This window comes from Tamandua tetradactyla, chromosome 16, assembly GCF_023851605.1.
Source record: "Tamandua tetradactyla isolate mTamTet1 chromosome 16, mTamTet1.pri, whole genome shotgun sequence".
NCBI lineage: Eukaryota > Metazoa > Chordata > Mammalia > Pilosa > Myrmecophagidae > Tamandua > Tamandua tetradactyla.
This window is the reverse complement of record NC_135342.1, coordinates 29,384,441-29,399,168: the sequence shown is the minus strand read 5'-3', so window position 1 is coordinate 29,399,168 and position 14,728 is coordinate 29,384,441. Positions and strand designations below refer to the sequence as shown.

Here is a 14,728-nt window from a genome sequence, read left to right as displayed (position 1 = left end):
TTCCACCCCTCCCACTCTTCCCCGACCACCTCACCTAGTAAACCCAGAAGTATGGAATACCTCAACTTCCCTAATAGCTTCCCATCATAAACTAGTTCTTATCCAACTAAAAGATCCATCCTCATTCCCATCTAGGCCACAATTTCCTATCTCCATAACCCATCAGAAAGGACTCCAACCCATCATTAACCGGCTCAAGGGAAAGGGACTCCTCATACCCACTAATTCGCCTTATAACATCCCCATCTTGCCTGTCAAGAAACCTGACGGTTCTTACCATTTAGTCCAAGACCTCTGACTAATTAGTGAGGCTGTCATCCCCATCCACCCAGTAGTTCCCAATCCATATACTCTTCTCTCACACATACCTCCTCACACTACTCATTATTCTGTCCTGGACCTTAAAGACGCCTTCTTCACAATCCTTCTAGACCTTGCCTGTTACAATTTATTTGCCTTTACCTGGGAAGACCCAGACTCTTCAGCAGCCCAACAACTTACATGGATGGTATTGCCTCAGGGGGTTTGCGACAGCCCCCATATCTTAGCCAGGGACCTAATAGAGTGTAATCTAACTCCCAGTGTTGTTCTCCAATATGTAGATGACCTTTAATTTGCAGCTCTTCTGAAAAAACTTCCACAAAGGCTACAGCCACCCTGTTAAATTTTTTTAGCTGACAAAGGGTATTGAGTCTCCCCCCCAAAGTTCAACTTTCCTCCTCCACTGTTACCTACCTGGGGCTCTGCCTCACTCCTACATCCTGACATCTATCAGTAGACAGACAGCAAGCCCTCCAAGAGCTCCAACCTCCAGACAATGCTGAACAAATTTTATCCTTCCTTGGTTTGTGGGGTTCTTCTGACCCTGGGTCCCTGGCTTTTTCCTCCTAGTGAAGCCTCTTTATGAGGCAGCCAAGGCGATGCCCGTGGGACCCCTAGACGACCTCTCTACTGTAGCCAAAACTTTCTCCATTCTCCATGACGCCTTACTTCAATCACCTCCACTTGCTCTTCCAAACCCTAACAAACCCTTCTTCCTTTTCACTGATGAAAAGCAAGGAATAGCAGTGGAAGTCTTAACTCAACCTCTGGGATCAACTTATAATCCAGTAGCCTATCTCTCTAAATAGATGGACCCCACTGCCTGTGGATGGCTTCCCTGTCTCCGGGCACTGACTACGGCTGCTACCCTAATGCGTGAAGCCCTTAAACTTACTCTGGGTAGGCCTCTCTAAGTCCTGTCAACACATCATCTACAAGACCTCTTATCCCATAAATCTCTCTCTCTGCTCACTCCTTCCCATCTCCAGGAATTTCATTTGCTCTTCCTAGAAAACTCGATGTCACCCTCTCTGTCTTGCCTAGCCTCAACCCTGCTACTCTTCTTCCTCACGGTCCCTTGTCAGGCTCCCCTCCACAGCCCGCTCACCTTTGCACTGAAATAATGGACGAGCTCACCTCCCATGCCAGGGCCTCTCAGACATGCCACTGTCGCAAGCAGATCTCACCCTTTTTATAGCAGCTCAATTATAGACCAACAGGGAAGGCTCAGGGCTTCATACGCTATAGTTTCTCCCACCGAAATACTTGAAGCCATATGGCTCCCAGAGGGAACCACATCCCAAAAGACTGAACTAATTGCCCTCACTAGAGCCTTACACCTAGCTGAAAACAAATCCACTAATAGCTACATGGACTCTAAATATGCTTTCCTAATCGCACACTGTTACTCAGCCATCTGGAAGGAAGGAGGGTTCCTTACCACCAAGGGCTCACCTGTAATTAACGCTAAGCTTATCCAACACCTGCTTCAAGTATTTCTATTGCCCTCACAGGTAGCTATCATCCATTGCAAAGGGCACCAAACAGATAACTCCGATATCACCCGTGGAAATAACTGGGCCGATGCTGTTGCACGAGGACTGACCAAAGAACCCTCACCTTTAAACCCTCCAACACCTATTCTTTTCTTTACTCTCTCCTCCCTCCAACCTGCCTACTCTTCAAGGAAACGTGAGAGCCTCTTTGCACAGGGAGGTTCTACTACACCGGGGTCTGGATCTTCCTCAATAACAAGGTGGCTCTCCCAACCAAACAGGCCCCCGATATTCTTTCTCAGGTACATTCGTCACTTCATATTGGACCCAGGGTTCCTCCAGCCTTTATTCCATCACCCATCCTTGACTCACCTTATAATGTTGGTCTGCTCCTCCTGCCCCACTTGCCAGATAACAAACCCGCAAGGAGGGTTGCGTCCTACTTTCCCAACCCATCAACTGAGGGGCCACCTTCCAGGGCAAGACTGGCAAATTTATTTCACACACATGCCCACTCACAAAAAATTATGATACCTACTAACTATAACTGACACCTTAACAGGCTGGATAGAGGCTTTCCTTACTACATGGGAGACTGCTGATGTGGTGGCTGACATCCTCCTGAAACAAATCATTCCCTGCTTTGGACTACCCACCTCCATCCAATCCAATAATGGCCCAGCCTTTATTTCTCAGGTGGTCCAGCAAACCTTGTCTGCTTTGGGAATAGAATGGAAACTACATGTTCCTTACCAACCCCAATCCTCCGGTAAGGTAGAACGAGCTAACGGTCTCATCAAGGCACAACTAACCAAGTTAGCATTGAACTATGACAATCCTAGGTCGACCTCCTTCCTCTAGCCCTTGCCCAACAACGCACTGCTCCATAGGCATCTACTTTCTTAAGTCCTTTTGAGCTCATGTACAGCCGCCCGTTCCTCCTTAATCACCACCTGCCAGTGCAGCCCCCTCCTTTGGGTTCTTACTTATCATATCTCTCCTTAATCAGGCAGTTGCTGCGGGAACACGCCAATCAATACCTGCCACAACCCTGGGAAACTGATCCTCCCCACAGCCTCCAGTCAGGAGATGAAATACTCCTTAAGCAGCTTCAGCCAGGACCACTCCAACTGTGGTGGACAGGCACACACACAGTGATTCTCACCACTCCTACAGTGGTAAAACTATTAGGGGACTCTTCTTGGCACCACCTATCTCAGGTCAAATTGTATAAGCAGGATGAGCCTTCCTACACTTGCCAGTCCCTGGGGCCCACTCGTGTCTGCATCACTCGTGCTATTCAGTCTTCTAACCCCCATTGAGGGCACGTCTTATGCATGGGAATTTAAAATCAAGGAAACTTTTAACCAAAACAGAAAACCAACCACTCATATAGTTGGTACAAAAAAATGCTCTCTAACAAATTGTAGCCGGCCTATAACCATCTTCATTATTCCTAAATCAGTTGAGAAGGGCCCACGGCCATATGCCTGCTTTCCATATGCCCAAACAAAAAACTATTGCAACCAGAACAACTATGACAACATATATGGGGGATGCCCCTATTGGTCATACAGAAGACATGACGCTTACAGTGAGGCAGCTCGCAAAGGTACCTTTTACATCAGTTCTCGGCAATTTTATATACATATTGCAGATCCCTGTGACACAAAATGGGTGGCAGGAATCCAAGGCAAACTGTACTACAGCAGCTGGTCCTGATACCCTATAGGAACCATTGAAATACACCGCGAATATGCCCTCATTAATACTACTCTTACTCAGGTATCTGTCGACATTTCACGAGCTGAGCAGAGTCTCTCCAGCCACCTTGCCCAAACCTCTGCCTCACCAGCCTCTCTTACATGGCTCCAAATCTTCCAACAAACCTTATTTTTCCTCAACCAAACACACAAAAAAACCGCTGTTTCCTCTGTGCATCACTAAATAGGCCACTATTGGCAGCTGTCTCTATAAATCTAACCCAAATACATAATCATAGCCCTGACTCCTGCCATACCACTCTAAAGAACATCCCCCTATGGGAACCAGAGCCTGATAACCTTCCCTACCCCCTTAAAACCTGATACCTCACACACACAACTGTAAATCAAACACAACTTCATAATAGATGCCAAACTAATGTCACTATCCACAACACAACCTATGCCCCCAAAGGACAATATTTCTGGTGTAATGGAACTCTTAACAAGTGCCTTAACTCCACTGCCCCAGGACCATGCTTCCTGGTAACTATTGTTCCTCAATTAACCCTCTATGGGGAGTCCAAACTAACTTGGCTACTGCCCTCTCTTTGCTCCAAAAGGGCTGCCCTTCTTCTCATCCTGGTAGGCATCAGCCTAACTGCCTCAGTTGCAGCCTCAGCCACAGCCGGAGGGGCACTGGGACATGATATTTTAACCTCTGAAAACTTTGAGACTCGACTACAGGTAGCCCTGGAATCAACATCAGAATCCCTTTCCTCTCTACAACATCAACTTACCTCACTAGCCCAGGTAACTCTTCAAAATTGATGGGACTTAGACCTGCTAACAGTCAAGAAAGGAGGAACATGCATATTCCTCCAAGAAGAATGCTGCTATTACGTCAACGAGTCAGGTCTAGTGGAACAAAATATTCAAACCTTGAACAAACTAAAAGAGGACCTCTACCACAGAAAACAAGAAACCAACCCGCCTTAGACTGGTTTTCTTCCCTCCTCCCGCTAACATGGCTCCTCCCACTACTAAGACCAGTTATCCTAATCTGTCTGTTTTTTCTCCTAGCTCCCTGTCTCCTCAACTTCCTTCAGGGACGCATGAAGGAACTATCCCGGGTAACAGCCAACCAAATGCTCCTGCATCACTACCACCACCTACCCTCCTCACCAGATTCTTATAGCTAACCTCCTCCTTCCCCTGACCATGACAACCCCAGCATATCACCCCAGTGTCGCCCCAGTGCAGCAGGAAGTAGCCAGAAGAACCTAAACACCCTATTATCACAAAAAGACTGGAGTGTTAGATCAGGGGAATGGGGAAGGGCACTGCAACTGGAGCTGTGGAGGGTGTGTCGCCCCTCCCAACATGACTTCTGGAACCGCCCTTTCTGGGCACCTGACTTCTGGAATGGAGAACCACCCCTTCTGGACACCTGACTTCTGGAGAACTTCCCCTTCCAGACGTCACCTGACCCCCTTGCTTAAAAACTGCCCACACCATCACCCAGGTGCTGACTCATCTCCCTCCATCTTGGATTTGGTGAGCTCAGCCCAGGAGTGCAGAAATAAACATGCCCAATTTAAATTTCCTGGTCTACCATCCTTCTTTCTCACCCTTTGCCTCCTAAACCTTTCAGAGGCATGCAACAAGATGCATGAACTTTGAGAACATTATGTTTAATGAAATAAGCCAAAAACAAAAGAACCAATACTGTATGGTCTCACTAATATAAACTAGCTGTAATGAGAAAACTATTGAGAATTAAATTTGAGAGCATTGGTTATCAGGAGATAGAAAGTGGGCAGAGATTGGACAATTGATGATAAGGAATACAGAATGTTCAATAAGACTACTGTAAAGAAGTTAATAGCACAATACTGTGTGGAAGTTAGGGCCTAGATTGTAAAGCTCATACAGCAGTCACATTTATTCCTGAGTGTTAACTCAGAAATTTATTTCTAAATTCTGAGATGCTGTGCTCTTTGTGGAACTTTGGGTATCTATGTGACATCTGAGTTCTGCAGCTCTGAAAGTCAGCAACTAAATAAGTCCCCTTTTACTGAAAGCCAATCTGTCTCTGGTGTGTTGCATTCCAGCAGCTAGCAAACCAGAACACAGCCTGTAGGAATGAACCTGGACATCTGTTGCTGGCTTTATGCTCCAAAACATGTCCTTCATGGAGAAGTAGCTTGTAGTGCATTTAAATGCTATAAGAAAACAAATTACAGCTGCCTGGGACAAAAGATTACTGATTTTAAAATATTTGTATAGCACTTGCAACTGGGGAAAAAAGACTATTTCCTAGGAGAAATAGGACATTCAGATGTGTGTAAATGGGGAAATCCCTCAGGTCATCCCTAGACACAGGTCCAGGACAAGATGTATGCTCAGAAAAGATTAGACAGGATACCAATGCTTTTCATGGGTTGTTCTTTAGATTTGCTGTTAGACTAAGGTCTGAAGGAGACCACTTTGTCATAATACTAGCTTGATAAAATCCTAAGGAACAGACACTTCAGTGTTTGTTTAATTCCAGAGTTAACACATTAAAATATTAAAATGCGCCTATGTAACAAAAGATTACAAAGAATACAAAAAAGCAGGAAATGGTGGCCCATTCAAAGGAGCAAGATAAAGTATCAGAAAACACCAATGAGGAAACCCAGACTTTGCATGTACCAAAGACTTTGTTTTCATATTGAATTGACATTTATTTCAGGACATGCCATGTCAAAATAAAACAAAAAGACAACCATTGCCTCTAACAATAATATTGGATTATAAAAGTGCTTCACAACTCCATCTTGTCTTTGAGAATAAGTTACTGGTATGTGGGCTAATGATTACCTGAAAGCATTTCTCTATTCCGATCCATAATCCAAGTGCTTTCTGAATATTACAAAGTGATAATAAGTCAGAAGTTAAGGAGGAAGAGGAAAGAGAGGGAAATAAAATTCTCCCAGTTAAATGATTTTGTTGCAATGAGAAGAGGAAGGATGAAGATGCTGTCTTTTCATCTCTACCCTGTGTTAAGAATGCTTACAACATAAATTCAGCAGGTTGAGCTATAACTCAGAAATTTTCTTTCTGCAAACAATGTATTGACAAATGTGTTTATTAACTTACAAGCAATCTCACAATAACCAGTAAAGAAGGTACACTCCTAGTGTATTTGTTTGCAGTGTGTTATGGGAAATACATATTGCCAAGCTGATCAAGTTCTAAATAGAGTAAAAAAATATCAAAAAATTGAAAGTAGTTAAAAAAAGAACAGTCTCTTCAATAAATGGTGCCTAGAGAACTGGATATCCATATGCAAAAGAATGAAAGAGGACCCGTATCTCACACCCTATACAAAAGTTAACTCAAAATGGATCAAAGATCTAAACATTAGGTCTAAGACCATAAAACAGTTAGAGGAAAATGTAGGGAGATATCTTATGAAACTTACAATTGGAGGCGGTTTTATGGACCTTAAACCTAAAGCAAGAGCACTGAAGAAAGAAAGAAATAAATGGGAGCTCCTCAAAATTAAACACTTTTGTGCATCAAAGAACTTCATCAAGAAAGTAGAAAGACAGCCTACACAATGGGAGACAATATTTGGAAATGACATATCAGATAAAGGTCTAGTATCCAGAATTTATAAAGAGATTGTTCAACTCAACAACAAAAAGACAGCCAACCCAATCACAAAATGGGAAAAAGACTTGAACAGACACCTCTCAGAGGTGGAAATACAAATGTCCAAAAGGCACATGAAGAGATGCTCAATGTCCCTGGCCATTAGAGAAATGCAAATCAAAACCACAATGAGATATCATCTCACACCCACCAGAATGGCCATTATCAACAAAACAAAATATGACAAGTGCTGGAGAGGATGTGGAGAAAGAGGCACACTTATCCACTGTTGGTGGGAATGTCAAATGGTGGAATATTATTAAATAATAATAATAATAAATAATATAATTATTTATTATTAAAAAACGATGGAATATTATGCAGCTTTAAGACAGAATAAACTTATGAAGTATTTAATAATATGGATGGACCTAGAGAACATTATGCTGAGTGAGACTAGCCAAAAACTAAAGGACAAATATTGTATGGTCCCACTGATGTGAACCGACATTAGAGAATAAACTTGGAATATGTCATTGGTAACAGAGACCATCAGGAGTTAGAAACAGGGTAAGATAATGGATAATTGGAGCTGAAGGGATAGACTGTGCAACAGGACTAGATACAAAAACTCAAAAATGAACAGCACAATACTACCTAATTGTAATGTAATTATGTTAAAACACTGAATGAAGCTGCATCTGAGCTATAGTTTTTTTGTTTTTTTATATATATTTTTTTATTTTTTTCTCTATATATCATTTTATTTCTTTTTCTGTTGTCTTGCTATTTCTTTTTCTAAATCGATGCAAATGTACTAAGAAATGATGATCATACATCTATGTGATGATATTAAGAATTACTGATTGCATATGTAGAATGGAATGACTTCTAAATGTTGTGTTAGTTAATTTTTTTTAATTAATAAAAAAATTAAAAAAAAAAAAAGAAGGCAACGACCTCCCCCTCCATGGGACATGACAGCTGCTCTTCCTGGCAGCCTGGGAAATGATTCCCAGGGATTAGTCTAGCCCTGGCACCACGGGTCAAAGGGGGAAAAGAAGTGTAACTTACAAAGTATCAGTGGCTGAGAGAGTTCAGATAGAGTGGAGAGGCTACTCTGGAGGTCACTCTTATGCAAGTTTCAGTTAGACATTGCTGTCTATCATGACTTGCCAAACCCCAACCAAAACCATTCCAACAAATCCTAAGGAGCACCTAGAACAATATTTAAGATTCTATACAGGTTCCATGCACTAAGGTAACTTTCTGGAAACTTACAATCTCCAGATGAGTCTCTGGACCAGATAAGTCCCAAAACTTAGAGGACCTAGCCTCTCCAGAGCATCAGGTAGTTCCATCTCCCTACCCCTTATCATTGATAGCCCCTTCCAACATGAAAAATTTAGAATGGCCATAGCCCAAATACCCCTAAAGAGTGAGATAGAAAGATCAAAGGTGTTGGTGGAGTTATACACAGAAGATAGAGTTTAACAAATGAATGTGATTGCTGAATCATTAAATTGATATTTCTTTTGGTTTCCAGTATCTTAGAGCAGCTAGAAATAAAAACCTGAAACTGCAACTTACACTAAATTCTGAAATCTGTTTTACAACTAATTGTTGTGACTGTGCCTTGAAATTTATTGCTTTTTTTGTATATATGTTATTTTTCACAAAATAAGTCAATTGTGGTAATAAAAAGTCATTTTTTTTATTCCTTCTAGCCTCCTATATTCTGGAGCAGCTAAAAGGAAAAATCTGTGATGATGGTATGGTAACCCATGACAAACTCTGGGATCTGTCCTGTAACTACTTGTTGAAAACCATGCTTTTTTCATTCTTTGCTTTGTATATATGTTACATTGTACAATTTTAAAAATTGAAAAAAAGAAGGCAAAGAATTAAATATCACCAAAGAAAAAAGATATATTGTAGCTTATATATAAAACTAAATCATTGGTTATTTAACCTAACTATACAGATCTGGTAAAGAGCAAAGCCATCCTGAAAGAACCAATGTAAAAAATGTTTAATAATAAGGCAGAAATCTGTATAATATTGAGTTTTATTTCCATCTGCTTCTTTCCTTCTTCTTTTATGTATGTTTTTTCAGATCTGCCTGTAGGGGCTTATGGGAAAACCATTTCCTTTCTAAATTTGACCTCAAATGTTTTGATCAAAGTAATTTGCTATTCTGCTGAGGTTTCTGTGTTGGTAAGTTTTAGATATCAAATTGTTTTTACTGGTTATAAAAGTTTTCATCATAGTGCCAAATACAAATTCATTCACTGGTTCCTACTAAAGGAATTTGGCTTCAACAATTCCTTGGCTGCACAGCATTTAAAAAGAAGGAAAGAAAACTCAAGCAAAATATATTGTTTAAAAAGATTTTTCTAACAAATAGAATAATTCTAACTAGGAATTTTTCAAATCTTGGGAGAAACAATTCATTAGAACTTTAAAATTTTACCATGAAGATTTAAATATTAAAAAATTATACTGATGTACTTGTTCACTTATCTCCCCCAGAGTCTAATAAAACACATGTGAAATGGTTATTTGTTTTGGTCAGACATGCATCTTATGTTCTTTTACTTGTAAGTACTCAGTATATTCATTAAGATACATTTTGAAGATGCACCAGGACACTTTTCTCACTGAAGCACTTCCCACCATGATAGCTGAGATCTGACCTCAAAGAAGTCTAAGCAATTTATATCAGACTTATTAAGAATAATTCAGAACATCTTGACCCAAGGCCTATAGCAAATAGTATCCCTAAAATTTAGGGATAATCCAGTGGGTTTGGTCTGACTGCTGCCTTACCATCTCTTGTTTGCTCTGAGGAACAGAAGCTGAAAATAGGGATTAGCTAAAAGGAGAGGTGAGAAAAATAGGGGAAGATCAAGTAAGTAGAAAAATGTTGTTATAAATATATTGCTCCTTAATGAAGCCACCCTCATACTGTTGAGATTCCCATCATTTTGAAGTATATTATCATAACATTAAAAAAGGAAAAAATGTTAAGAAAATTCATCTAATTTTTAAAGTTATCACTGTAATAATCTGGAATTTTTTGGCCTTTTGTAAAATATAAATAATGAAGACACTGATATTTTTGTGCTTGTGAAGTTAATAGGTCATCTCAGTGAATTGCAATATGTTATTACTAAAGGAAAAAGTTTCAAGCCAATATCCACACTACAGTCTAAAGAAGAGTAAGGGGATCCAAGCAGTGAGATTCTAGAGAAGGGTTGAGATACCATGGGGGATTAGCAGGAACAGCCTCCTTCACTGAAAGGATGTTCCTGAGGCTTTTCAAGTTTTATATTAATCATTTCTTCTCTGATTCTGTCCTCTGTCCTTTCCATTTGGGGTAAGGCTGCTGCAACATGTTGGAATCACCGCTTGATGTTGTATCCTGCTTTTGCACTAGTTTCAATAAATATAACATTCAGCTCTTTGGCTTTCCTCTCTCCCTCCTCCATTGACACTTGCATCTTATCAGCAAGATCTGTTTTATTTCCTACTAGCATCACTTCTTCTTTCTGTTCTGACAAGATCAATCCATTTTGTAGTTTGCTGGAATGTGTTAACGTGTGATATTGTAAACTACTAAGGCTGCAGCAGAACTGAAAATGTAACTGGAAATGAGGCTAAGAAAATGTTCCTGACTGACACTATCTCATAGCTGCAGCCTATTTGCTCAATTCTCCAAATACACTGTTTCTCATAAAAAGCCAATGTTAATTGTTGCCTGATAGGTGTTGTCAAAACTGTCATACATGAATCTGGCAACCAAGGATGTCTTTCCAAACTTTGCTCTTCCAGGAACACTAACTTGAATTTCCTCAGCTGATTCCCAAAGTTTCTGCCTGTGGACATGATGGCGCCTGAGGAGCTGCTGCTGCTTCAGCCTAGAGACCTTTTGGACTGACTTTGTTCCAACTGGCTGATGAAAAAAGGAGAGGAAGGGAAGCTTTCTCTTGGCTCCTAAAGGGCCTGTTGGAGGAGGGCTTGGTGATTGTAGGACCCCTCCACAGACAGGCAGCTGTTGCTGGTGCCACCTCCTAGCAGAGTCGCCTATCACTGAGTGAAGCTTATACCTGAGAAGGGAAGGAAGGTGGTGTCAAAGAAGCCAGGGGTGTTTTCGGGGTTCCCATAGGTAACATCTTTCCTTTTCTCAGCACCCAGCACAGGAACTGGGGTTAGAGAGGCAGAGGGTGGTAAAGCTGGAACTGCAGATGAATCTGGGACCTCCCTCCCACAGCACTTCAACTCTTACAGCTGTCACCACCACAGCCCAACCTGCTGAGTGCAGGAGCCTGTGGCATGGCATGGGACCAGCCCAGGTGTGAGCATGCCAAAGACTTTAAAAACTGTCTTAAACATGCTCAAAAGACTAAAAGAAAACATGGACAAATAACAAAAGGAAATCAGGAAATAATATATGAACAAGAATTTCAGTAGATGCCGAAACCATAAAAAAGAACTTAACAGCTGAATAACACAATAAGTGACATAAAAATTCTCAAAGCAGATTCAACAGCTGATTGGAGGTGGCAGAAGAAAGAATCAATGAACTTAAAAATAAAGCATTTGGCTTTTTTGCAAGGGGTTTGCTTCCAGAACACAGGTGTTGTGAAGAGCATTGCTACATCTTAAGCCAAAATAGGAAAGGAAAAGACTCATATCAACAGTGTCATTATTAGACATGTAGATTCAGGCAAGTCCACCATGACTGGCCATCTGATCTACAGATGTGGTAGAATCAAAAAAAGAACCAATGAAAGATTTGAGAAGGAGGCTGCTGAGATGGTAAATTGTCCTTCAATGTATGCCTGGGTCTTGGATAAACTAAAAGCTGAACATGAACATGGTATCACTATTGATATCTCCCTGCAGCAATTTGAGACCAGCAAGTATTATGTGACCATCATTGATGCCTCAGGATACAGAGACTTTATTTAAAACATGATTGCAGGCCCATCTCAGGCTGATTGTCCTGTCTTGATTTTTCCTGTTGGTGTTGATGAATTTGAAGCTGGTATATCCAAGAATGGGCAGACTCAAGAGCATGCCCATCTGGCTTACACACTGGGTGTGAAACAACTAATAGTCAGTGTTAACAGGATGGATTCCACTGAATCACCTTACAGTCAGAAGAGATGTGAGGAAATTGTTAAGGAAGTCAGCACCAACATTAAGAAAATTGTCTACAACCCTGACACAGTAGCATTTGTGCCAATTTCTGGTTGGAATGGTGATGACATGGTGAAATCAAGAGCTGATATGTCTTGGTTCAAGGGATGGAAAGTCACCTGTAAGGATGACAATGCCAATGGAAACATGCTACTTGAAGCTCTGGATTGCATCCTGCCACCTGCTCATCTAAATGGCAAGCCCTTGCATCTGCCTCTTCAGGATGTCTATAAATTTGGTGGTATTGGTGCTGTACCTGTGGAACTAGTGGAGACTGGTATTCTCAAACCAAGCATGGTGGTCACCTTTGTTCTAGCCATCATTACAACTGAAGTAAATTTTGAAATGAATCATGAAGCTTTGAATGGCACTCTTTCTGGGGCCAATGTGGGCTTCAATGTCAATAATATGTCTATAAAAGATGTTCATTATGTCACTGTGGCTTGTGACAGCCAAAATGATCCACCAATGGAAGCAGCTGGTTTCACTGCCCAAGTTAATATCTTGAACCATCTAGGCCAAATCATGCTGGCTATGCACGTATGCTTGATTGTCACACAGCTCACATTGCTTGCAAGTTTGCCAAACTGAAAGAGAAGATTGATTGCTGTTCTGGCAAGAAGCTGGAAGATGGCCCCAAATTTCTGAAATCTGATGATGCTGCCGTCATTGATATGGTTCCTGGCAAGGAAGCCCATGTGTGTTGAGAGTTTCTCTGACTATCCTCTAGGTTGTTTTGCTGTTCATGATATGAGACAGACAATTGTCATGGGTGTCATCAAGGCAGTGGACAAGAAGGCTGCTGGAGCTGGCAAGGTCACCAAATCTGCCCAGAAAGCTAAATGAATAGCTCATAAACCTGTCACCCCAGTCTTAATCAGTAGTGGAAGAACAGCCTCAGAGCTGTCTCAATTAGCCATTTAAGTTTAATAGTAAAAGACTGGTTAATGATGACAATCCATCATAAAACCTTCAGAAGTAAAGGGATGTTTTGTGGACCATTTGTTTCCATGTGGAAGTTTTAAGTTATTAGTTGTTAAAATCAGTCATAGAATTTTGAGACCCATTAAAATAAGGTTTAATGAGAAACTTGTCTTTTTTTGAAAGGTCAGCCTTGAATTGCATAGGCAAAAGACTAAACTATTTCTGGTGTTTCATCTTCTGAAATTGGATAGTTCAGGGTAAAGTTTTGTTAGGACATGAATTAAGGTTTTTTTTTCCACCTCTAAGGGGAGGGATCATAACTTAAGCTATTTTAAGTACTTACTCAAATACAGTGGTTTGTTGATTGCAACCTTGGTTAGTATGAAAAAGCAGAGGGTAATTTGTAATGTTTATAAGCTTCCTTAGGCCAACTTCTGTAATAAAGGCCATGTGCTGCATGTAGAATACTTCTGTGCAGTTGTGTCTCTATCAATAATTGAGTAAATGAGTTTGTTGTATCTAAACTCTAGGAAAAATAAAAGGTGCTGGAAGTCAAAAATAAAAAATAAAACTGTTCATTTTATCCAGTCTAGGAGTAGAAAGAAAAGAGAATGAAAGAAAGGTAATAAAGCCTAAGAGACCTTTGGAATACCATCAAGAATACCAATATATGTGTCATGGGAGTCCCAGAAGGAGAGGATAGAAAGAAAAGGGAAGAATGAATATCTGAATATATGTGACTGAAAACTTCCCAAATTTAATGAAAGACATAAATGTGCATATCCAGGAATCTTAATGAACTCCAAACAGGATAAACTCAATGAAATCCATACCAAGACACATTGCAATCAAATTGTTTAATTACAAAGAAAGAATTCTGAAAGCCACAGAGAGAAGCAATGCATCATATACAAGTGGGCCTCAATTAGATTAGATGCTGATTTCCCATTAGAAACATGGCAGCAAGAAGGCTGTGGGATGATATATTAAAAGTACATTAAAAATTCCAACCAGGAATTCTTTATCTGGAAAACTGTCTTTCAAAAATGGAGAGATTGGGCGGGCCGCGGTGGCTCAGCGGGCAAAGTGCTTGCCTGCTATGCCGGAGGACCTCGGTTCGATTCCCGGCCCCAGCCCATGTAACAAAAACGGAGAAACAGAATACAATAAAACAAAAAAATGTTTAAAAATGTTTCCCTTTCTTCCTTCCTTCCTTCCTTCTATCCTTCCTTCCTTCTCTCTGTCTTTCCTTTAAAAAAAAAAAAAAAAAAATGGAGAGATTAAGACATTTCCTGATGAATAAAAGCTAAGGGAATCCATAACCAGTAGTCAGTCCATGCATGATGTTGCTAAAGGGAATTCTTCAGATTGAAATGAAAGGACACTAGGAGGCTTCTGGGAAGATGGCAGAATAGGATAGGCTGCGTTCACCCCTGC

The 14,728-nt window shown here is 40.8% G+C and overlaps 2 pseudogenes; one reads left to right on the top strand and one right to left on the bottom strand.

Moving 5' to 3' along the window:
* Positions 1–10,437: 10,437 nt before the first annotated feature.
* On the bottom strand, positions 10,438–11,050 carry LOC143660084 (ras-related protein Rab-6A pseudogene; annotated as a pseudogene).
* Positions 11,051–11,497: 447 nt separating this feature from the next.
* LOC143658387 (elongation factor 1-alpha 1 pseudogene) lies at positions 11,498–13,213 on the top strand (annotated as a pseudogene).
* Positions 13,214–14,728: the final 1,515 nt, after the last annotated feature.